Genomic DNA, 10,201 nt, shown 5'->3' with positions numbered 1-10,201 from the left:
AAATCATGAAAGTTGATGGGGGAAAAAAAACATATATTTTTAAATGGATGTTTTCAGTAGAAACAAAAGTTTAGACCAAAATGATATACTCTGTCATTTTGTTAGATTGTTGATGTAACAAGATCCGAGTTGTTAGATGTTTTCTGTAGGCTTCAAGTGTTTTTTTTTTTATTTTATGCTCCCATGTTGTGCTATGGAAGCTTTTTCTCTTTCAGTAAAAAAAAAAAAATATGTATTGCAGACTTGATAAATTGAAGTCCTTTTTCAAACAGAGAGCCTGTTGTTTGCTTCACTGACTTAAAATGACTTCACTGACTTAAAATGACAATCAGATAAATGCAAACTAGCAATCAAAGGCTCTATACTTAAGTGATTCATCCCATTTGCAGCAGCTCCCAGCTCCCGTGTGTGTTGTGAGGCAATGAGTCACCTATTGTATTCGCAGAGTTCAGTTGTAATAAGAACTGTTGCTTAACAGTAGTAGAGGTTACTTGGTTAATTGCTTTTCAAGTTAAATGTTAAATACTACACGTTATCCATTGGGATCACACAATCTGCACTCTGTTACCTCTTGCTAATATTTTACACTTTTTATGCACTTCTTTTATACACTCATAAGTTGGGTAATAGCACATTTTTGTGCATTTTATATTACAAGTTTTTTAAAACCTACACTAATCATAAATGTAGGCAGTTGTTCTACGCTTGTTCAACCACAGGAAGGACGAGAACAATATGAGCTGGCAGCCACCTCAGAGCAGGGGGCAAGAAGTCAAAGCCCAAGGGTAAGAAAGAGAAGGATAAAGACATGGATGAACTCAAAAAAGAGGTGGACTTTGGTGAGTCGGTTTAGTTCTTTAAAACACCTATTGGCAAACTTTAATTGTAGTGATCTTTGAGATGTACATTGTTCTTTGTATTATTTTTTTTGTAGGATGATCACAAACTGTCCCTGGATGAACTCACCAGGAATACAGCACTGATTAACTAGGGTTTAGTCTGCTTCTTGTATTGAATTTGAATATTGATAGAAGTATAATGGCATAAAGCTCTCACTTTGGAACTTCGTTATCTAACCCATAACTTTCTCCAGGGATTGTCAGTCAGTCGTGCTAAAGAGATCTTGGAGCGTGATGGACCCAACGCTTTGACTCCACCTCCAACCACCCCAGAATGGGTCAAGTTCTGCAAGCAGCTCTTTGGAGGATTCTCAACTCTCCTGTGGATTGGAGCCATCCTTTGTTTTCTTGCCTACGGCATCCAGGCAGTCTCCCGAGGAGGAACCCGCCAATGATAACGTAAGAAGAAGAAAAAAAACCTGTTTGCTTAAGATCACATTGTTGTTTTAGCGTATCCCTAACCTCTCCTTCATTTTCCTGTGCAGTTGTATCTGGGTATCGTACTCTCTGCTGTTGTGATGATCACTGGATGTTTCTCATACTATCAAGAAGCCAAGAGCTCCAAGATCATGGACTCTTTTAAGAACCTTGTCCCTCAGGTACTCATGATAATTCTAAAATGTGTATATTCTCAAGATCTTTCTCTTTTCTTCAGTGATGTTAAGTGCACTTCCACTTTGTCACATAGCAAGCCTTGGTTATCCGTGATGGTGAGAAGAATAATATCAATGCTGAAGAAGTTGTGGTCGGAGATCTTGTGGAAGTCAAAGGTGGCGATAGAATTCCTGCTGATCTGCGTATCATTTCTGCTCATGGATGCAAGGTGAAATGCCATTGCATAAATCACGGTGGAATGATTCTTCTCCAATGGCATGTCTACGAGGATTTACTAATGATCTTGTCCTTTCCAGGTGGACAACTCCTCCCCTCACTGGAGAATCTGAGCCTCAGACTCGTACTCCTGACTTCTCCAATGACAACCCACTGGAGACCAGGAACATTGCGTTTTTCTCTACCAACTGTGTTGAAGGTATGAAAACTAGAAGTCTTTTGAAAGTCAAATGTTTGAACAATTAAAAGTTTACAATTCTATATTTTTGCTTACAGGCACAGCAGGGGTGTCGTCATCAACACTGGTGACCGCACTGTCATGGGTCGTATTGCTACCCTTGCTTCTGGCCTTGAAGTTGGTCGCACTCCCATCTCAATTGAAGATTGAGCACTTTATCCACATTATCACTGGTGTAGCCCGTCTTCCTGGGTGTCTCCTTCTTCATCCTCTCCCTGATCCTTGGCTACTCTTGGCTGGAAGCTGTCATCTTCCTCATTGGTATTATTGTGGCTAATGTGCCAGAAGGTCTCCTGGCTACCGTGACAGTAAGTGTGATAATTGCTACAATTTGGAATAATTGCAATTTTAAAGAGAACCTAAACCTTAAAGATTCTTGTATTTTCAAGGTGTGTCTAACTCTGACTGCCAAACGTATGGCAAAGAAGAACTGCCTGGTGAAGAATCTCGAAGCGGTGGAAACTCTTGGCTCGACCTCCACCATCTGCTCTGACAAGACTGGTACTTTGACCCAGAACCGAATGACCGTCGCTCACATGTGGTTTGACAACCAGATTCACGAAGCAGACACCACAGAGAACCAGAGTGGAACCTCCTTTGACAGGAGCTCTGCTACTTGGGCCGCCCTCGCACGTATCGCCGGTCTCTGCAACCGTGCTGTCTTCCTTGCAGAACAAGAAAACTTCCCAATTCTTAAGGTCTGTATTGATGCATTGTGAAAGTCTGTCAAAAGATTTACCGGCTCTTGCAACGTCTGACAAAGTTGTTTTTGCATGTAGTAAACCACTCTCAGATGGCATCAGCAACATGCTTGCAATGTTTGTTTGCTTGTGCTTAGTTCGGCTGTTTGCCTCTAGGGATTCTTTTAGTACCTTGAGCTCACTAGAGACTCTGACTGGAACACAGTGTTCCCCTGTAAATTCCATCCAATTTCTGCTCACTCTGACTTGCTTTGTAATGGGACTTATTTGTTAGACCATTACCTCAAATTACCTTGCATTTCCTGGAAAATCTAAGTAGTCTGTTTTAAAATGGAACTGTTTGTTGGTCCCCCTTTGTTTTTCTCTCTTCTTCCTCAGACCATTCCTTGTTTTCATGCTTTCCTGTTTCCTTTCACAGAGAGACGTGGCTGGTGACGCCTCTGAATCTGCCCTGCTGAAGTGTATTGAACTGTGCTGTGGATCGGTGAAGAGATGAGAGAAAAATACACCAAGATTTCCGAGATCCCATTCAACTCCACCAACAAATACCAGGTAAAAAACATCCCCTGCTTTGGCTAACATTTCGGATTAAATTTCAGATGTCTAACATCTTCTGTTTATGGACCATTTTAGCTCTCCATCCATAAGAACCCCAATAGCAATGCAACTGAATCCAGTCACTTGCTAGTAATGAAAGGTGCTCCCGAAAGGATCCTGGACAGGTGCAGCTCTATTTTGATTCAAGGAAAAGAGCAGCCGCTTGATGATGAGTTGAAGGATGCCTTCCAGAATGCCTACTTGGAACTTGGGGGCCTTGGAGAGAGAGTACTGGGTAATTTTGTGGTTTTAAATTGAATTTTGAAACCATGCGTTTCCAATCTACATTTTCCGTCAACCTGTTTTCCATAGGATTCTGCCACTTCAACCTTCCTGACGAACAGTTCCCCGAGGACTTCCAGTTTGATACAGAGGAGGTGAACTTTCCCACTGAGAACTTGTGCTTTATTGGCCTTATGTCCATGATCGATCCTCCTCGTGCCGCTGTACCAGATGCCGTGGGCAAATGTAGGAGTGCTGGAATCAAGGTATGCCATAGTCATTCGTAATTAGCGGTGCACAATGTATATCGGCTGACGATTAATGTGCATCTCATCAGTAAAGCTGGTTATCGAACCATCTACCATCAGGTGCATGATTTCACGTAGAGGAGCTGTTATACACGGAACCGTTGTTAACTGACAAGCTGCACAAATCCAAATCTAACCTGCTCTACTTAACTAGATGCACATTTAATCATCGGCCGATATATATTGTGCTCCCTTATTCCTTATAACTGCTTGTGGTTTTGAAGAAACAACCAGAGGCATCCTAATTGCTTATTCAAAATCTCACTTCAAGGTTATCATGGTTACTGGTGATCATCCAATCACAGCCAAGGCCATTGCAAAGGAGTGGGTATCATCTCTGAGGGCAACGAGACCGTTGAAGACATTGCTGCCCGTTTAAACATTCCTATTAATGAGGTTAATCCAAGGTAACGGATTCCTCCTTGATTTGGATGTTTCTGGCCGAATATTTGTTGCATCTGGTTTTTCATTTTGTTCAATTTTTTTTTTTTTTTTTTTTTTTTTTTTTTTTTTTTAAAGGGATGCCAAAGCTTGTGTGATCCATGGTGGTGACCTGAAAGATCTGTCCCCAGAGCAATTAGATGATGTCTTGAAACACCACACAGAAATAGTGTTTGCCAGAACGTCTCCTCAGCAGAAGCTGATTATCGTCGAAGGCTGCCAAAGACAGGTTAGTCGTCTTTACGATCTCCGACCAATCAAAACTTTACCAGGTCATTTTGATAAGATAAGACTTAAGTACTTTATTTACTTGGCTAGCACAGTGAGAGAAGTTAATATAAAGGTAGTAAACATGACATAATAGCAGTAAAACCAAATGATTGACAAAACCAATTGTTGCATTCGTAGCTGGTTAGGACCAGAACTTGGATGTATCACGACATGATGTTACATTAAATTGTGTTTGTCCACAGGGTGCCATTGTAGCTGTAACCGGTGATGGTGTCAATGATTCTCCTGCTCTGAAGAAGGCTGATATTGGTGTGGCTATGGGTATCGCTGGATCTGATGTATCTAAACAGGCTGCTGACATGATCCTCCTGGACGACAACTTTGCCTCAATTGTCACTGGAGTAGAAGAAGGTATGTTTTTGAGAACTTGACTGAAAATTGACTGAAAAGTTACTTTGAGACTTGGTCCTCAGACATGTCTTCCACTTTAGGACGTCTGATCTTTGACAACTTGAAGAAGTCCATTGCCTACACACTGACCAGCAACATCCCTGAGATCACCCCCTTCCTCTTCTTTATCATTGCCAACATCCCTCTTCCTTTGGGTACCGTCACCATTCTCTGCATTGACCTGGGTACTGACATGGTAAGCAACGCATTTGACCAGTATTTTTTTTTTCTCAGTGTATCATGTTCTTGAATAAACATTATTGTTCTCTTGTCTTCAAGGTTCCTGCAATCTCATTGGCCTATGAAGCTGCTGAGAGTGACATCATGAAGCGTCAACCCAGAAACCCTAAGACGGACAAACTTGTGAACGAGAGGCTGATTAGCATAGCCTATGGTCAGATAGGTAAGAGTTGCTGAACAGCATAAACCGTTATAATTCGGCATGGCTATTTTCTTTACTGCTAACTGCACACAGTTTGGTAGCTAAATCTGCTATTTCTTTCTCCTCAGGTATGATTCAAGCTCTGGCTGGGTTCTTCACATATTTTGTCATCTTGGCTGAAAATGGCTTCCTGCCGTCGACATTGCTGGGCATTCGAGTGCACTGGGATGACAGATACGAAAATGACCTGGAAGACAGTTATGGACAACAATGGGTGAGTGTTTTCAAAAAATCCAGTGGGCATAGAATTGTTACATTTTTCCACTACCTTATCTGAAAGTTGTGTTCTTTACCATCTCAGACGTACGAGCAAAGGAAGATTGTGGAGTTCACTTGCCACACGGCCTTCTTCACCAGTATTGTAATTGTACAGTGGGCCGATTTGATCATCTGCAAGACCAGAAGAAACTCAGTATTCCAGCAAGGAATGAAGTAAGTAAACCGCCAATATATCTTTAAGACCTAAATGGCTCAAAAGAGGAATATGAAGTCTTACATGTTTGCTGTTCTTTACAGGAATAAGATTCTCATCTTTGGACTATTTGAAGAAACCGCACTTGCAGCTTTCCTGTCCTACTGCCCAGGCATGGATGTTGCCCTCAGAATGTACCCACTGAAGTAAGGCTTTATACTTTATGGAATGAAAAATCGGAATGTGATTTGCTTATTATTTAATTCATTTTTATGGGAAATTAATTTTGTTAGGAGGGTTCGTTGGGGAAAATTGATTGCTAATGTAATGCATGCATATAAGAGCGGTCTAGAACTGGTGTGATTTTTAATTTTGGAACCATTTCTTTTCCAGACCAAACTGGTGGTTCTGCGCCTTCCCCTACTCACTCCTCATCTTTATTTATGATGAAATCCGAAAACTTATCATTCGACGCAGCCCAGGAGGTAAGATAATATTTAAGTGCACTATCCCTCATAGCAGCGGAGGTCAATTTTATTCACACAATTTGGTAAATATTGTGTTGCAAACATATAGTGATCTGACTTGACGACACGGGTAACACTATGATACAAAACTGTGGATATAAATATCGACTAAAATAGTTGATAAAATTATATTTAGAATGAACCATTATGTAGTTAGTATTTTTACATTTTTAAAAGGGTTTAGTAATTTTAAGATTTCTTTTAAGTGTATCTGCCATCTTGGATGGATATTTTTTTATTTATTTTTTGTCCACATTGCAATGCATTATGGGATTGCTTCTCAATGAAGAATGTGATAGTAGCCAATGTTTGAATTTAAATGCTGCCTTTTTTTTTTTTAAGAACCGAGCATGCAGATCATGTACAATGTATGCAAACCTCCAGCTGAGCTAATTTGAATTTTATATTTTTGTCATAGGTTGGGTGGAGAGGGAGACCTACTATTAAAGCATCCAGTCTGCATCACAAGTTTATTTGCATGGTTGTCTCGCTGTTCGGAAGTTTAACCTAAATTTCGATGTTTTTATATAGGGAATGCTTGATACAAACAATGAGATCATGAACCAAGACAGAGCGTGCCTTGTTTCTGAAGCCGGACCAATTTTATACATGTTTTTAAAAGTGTAATAAAAATAAACTTGCAGTCAGGTCCCACATTTGTGTCATTCCTTACTTTTCATTTATTCATAAATCTGTTTGTTTTTTAATTTGGAAAGTGCTTGTTGCTTGAGTGCATGCCCTAGAATGCCCGTTTGTCTGGTGCTTTACCTTTTTCTAAACCTTATAAAAATGTACCATGGTAACCATAGTATGTACCAAAATGTCTTTGTTGCTTTTTATTGTCATTTCTTTTATAAGCAAAAAAATTATGGAATATCCATTTAAAGCAATGTAATAAATTTCAGAATAGCCAATAATAACATTAACCATAGTAGCTGATTTCTGGTGAAAAATTATGTTGTGGTTACCATGGTACATTATTATAAGTATTCTATTACTTTTAAGGGAAACTGTGTAAATCTGTGCACAAGTGTTAAGAATGGCGGTAAAGAAAAGTTGTTGCCAACCTCCGGTCCGTTTCAACAGCCTCAGCTACTGAAAAATAACAAAAATTCTGCATCATCTTACAGTGCAATATCCTTCTCAATGAGAGTGGGTGCATTTTAAGTGGGTTTGGAAAGTGTAATCCAGGTCTCATGCCTGGAGGAGACCGCAGATCCACTTCTCTCCACCCACACTAGTGAGAGCTGGCATAAAAACACGTCCAACATGATTTCAGTCAAAGTATTGTGAGTCAGAATCATCACGCAGGGCAGGGAATGGGATCATGTCTTTAGAGATCCACCAATTCAGTATTTTTACTTCTTTTTATTAATGACTGATCGCAATGACTAAAACCAAAAATCCAGATAGCCGATATGTAGAAGTGGTGTTTGCATGTGATGCAACATCTAAATGGATCCAATAATGCACTTCAATAAAAATCATGTATTGTAAATATCATAATTAGATCTTGTCATAATTAGATTTTAGCAATCTAAATCGTCTTTCATAAATTGAATGCAGGATTAATAGTCAAGATGTATACGTGTCTGTTTTCTGATGAATGCATAGTGTGGTAAGGATGTCCTCAAAAGTTATACTTTGGAGATGCATGGAATTATGTTGTTTATTGACTTACAATTGACAATTGAGTAGATAAGTAAATACCAGTCAAACCGATTATCGGTTTAGGCTATCTTACATTTTTTGAGCAAAAATAGTTTTAAACACTTCTTCCTTAAATAATTTGGAGCAAGTATCCTGAGTCTTTCAAATCTTGCATCACCTTCCCTTTTTCCCTCTCTGCTTTTGACTCTGTGAGCTTTACCTTTGGGTGATGGCCTGGGTTAACATCCCGATCTCCCTGAGGTGCGTATCTTTTTCCCAGGGAAGTTTGGCTGGGGGCCTTGCTGGGAGAATATAGTTGGGTGGGGTTAAGACTGAAGAGAGACTGTGTTGTTCAAGCCTGCATGAGCCTGAATCTATTTCTGTGTTTTTCCGTTGAGTGATCATACACTACTAGTAACAGCTATTTTCTATCTTTCAAGCGAGGCTGTTGAAACTGCATTTCTCTTTCATCTGTTTTATTTGGGGTCATAGGATGCCATTCCATTCTTTTATTAGTTATTATTAGTTTAATTAAGCAAGCTGTGTCATTAAACTCAGTGGGATTGTGTTCTCCGTGTTTTGAAGTATCCGTTCCGCACAATGAGGATAGTTCAGACTGCTTTTTCCTGAGACACGCAAGGTTATAACAAGCTGTTGGCCTTTTTCATTCAACTTTTCCAACTATTATGTAACATACAGAGTCTGAGTTGAGGCACAAGGACAGTTTTTATACTGTTAACTCTGCCTTTCTCTCTGATTCAAGTCAAATTTGTTCATCAACTTCCAAAATGATGAAGTGCATGAAAATATCTGGATCTTTTAGCCCGAAATCAAAAGAAATTATGTTTTGCATTAAGGAAGTCCTGATTTTATGATAGATCATATTCATTGTTCAGAATTAAATTGAAACCTCTTTACTCATTCTCATGACTATTTTGGAAAATAAATAAATACAACTAAAATATTAATCGGTTTTGATTAATAAGATGCATTGTGCATAATTTTCATGACATACACCTTCCTTTATTTTCAGTATGTACTGTAATATCATCCTCAATATATTTTGAAAAAAATAAATAAAAATAAAATAGAAAAGTACAACTGTAGGTCTTTACACCCACATATTGGACAAATTTACTCATTCTATTTTAATAATACAAAGTAAATTTAAGTCAATATAAACATTTTCAAAGCACCACGAATTTTTGCGTGTTTCCAAGTTGTGCTTTCTGTTAATGAATTATTCCCATTTTTCCATTCAGTCAATGGCAGAATAATAGTAAAGTATACACTAGGGTTTTTGAGTGAGAGGTAAGGGCGAGGTTAGTGGAGATTTGCAGCAAATGCCTCGACACATAAAAGTGAGAAGTAAATCCCATTTCCTGGAGTGGGAGAATTTTTGTTCAGTTTGTACAAACCACGTTTGTTCATGTTGTGTTGCTGCATGATTTTTGCATGACTTTCACATGGCTATGCATCTTAAAGTTAGGTTGTTCTCCAATATGTGTTTGGTCTGTTAGGGAGTGAAACCATTTAGTAGAGACTGCAAATAAACTCTCTTCAAAGCAACAGAGACACCAGCTTTAGTGTTTGATGCACCCTATAGACAGACATGCATGTGCAAATCAATTCTGAACCATTCTGGATGCAAAATTCTACTGAAATTCACTTGTTGATAATTTTAGCTTTATTAAAACATATTGCATATGCAGAACCTAAATGTGATTGTATGGGAATGAAGACTGTTATGATGAAACCAATAAAGCAGACTTTTTACCGTGTGTCTTGGGAGCATTGCATTAGCCATTTCATTGAGAAATTGTGAGTGTGTGTGTGTGTGTGTGTGTGTGTGTGTGTGTGTGTGTGTATGTGTGTATAGGCCATCGCCAATAGCCCTGGAGTCTCGTGCATAGTCAATTTACTAATGCACATTCCCCACTCACTTCTGTTAAGAGTCCTAATGGAGCGTGTCAGAGCTTGGGATTGGGTTTGGTTTATGGCATATTTAAAATGACTAAATCATGCATATCCCCTTAAAGAGTCAGTAAACAACAGCTAATTTGAATAGATATGAGAGCACAAAACCAGATATAGGCCATGAATATCTGAAACGAACTTCATAAGAGTGGCAAATTAACATAGAAACAAGTCTCAAGTCTCTGTGCTACACTGGCTTCTTTCAACAGGGATCTGGGATTTTTCCTCCAACATGTGCATCTGGAACAACGACATCAGCAGCGACTCTAAAAAGC

At 39.1% G+C, this 10,201-nt stretch overlaps 2 pseudogenes; both read left to right on the top strand.

The window, feature by feature from the left end:
• Positions 1–808: 808 nt before the first annotated feature.
• LOC113044728 (sodium/potassium-transporting ATPase subunit alpha-1-like) lies at positions 809–1,976 on the top strand (annotated as a pseudogene).
• Positions 1,977–2,021: 45 nt separating this feature from the next.
• LOC113044618 (sodium/potassium-transporting ATPase subunit alpha-1-like) lies at positions 2,022–6,953 on the top strand (annotated as a pseudogene).
• The last annotated feature ends 3,248 nt before the right edge of the window (positions 6,954–10,201 follow it).

The sequence above is a fragment of the Carassius auratus genome, chromosome 26 (assembly GCF_003368295.1).
Source record: "Carassius auratus strain Wakin chromosome 26, ASM336829v1, whole genome shotgun sequence".
In the NCBI taxonomy this organism is placed as follows: domain Eukaryota; kingdom Metazoa; phylum Chordata; class Actinopteri; order Cypriniformes; family Cyprinidae; genus Carassius; species Carassius auratus.
The sequence above is the reverse complement of the archived record's forward strand: the minus strand, read 5'-3'. Positions and strand labels throughout refer to the sequence as shown.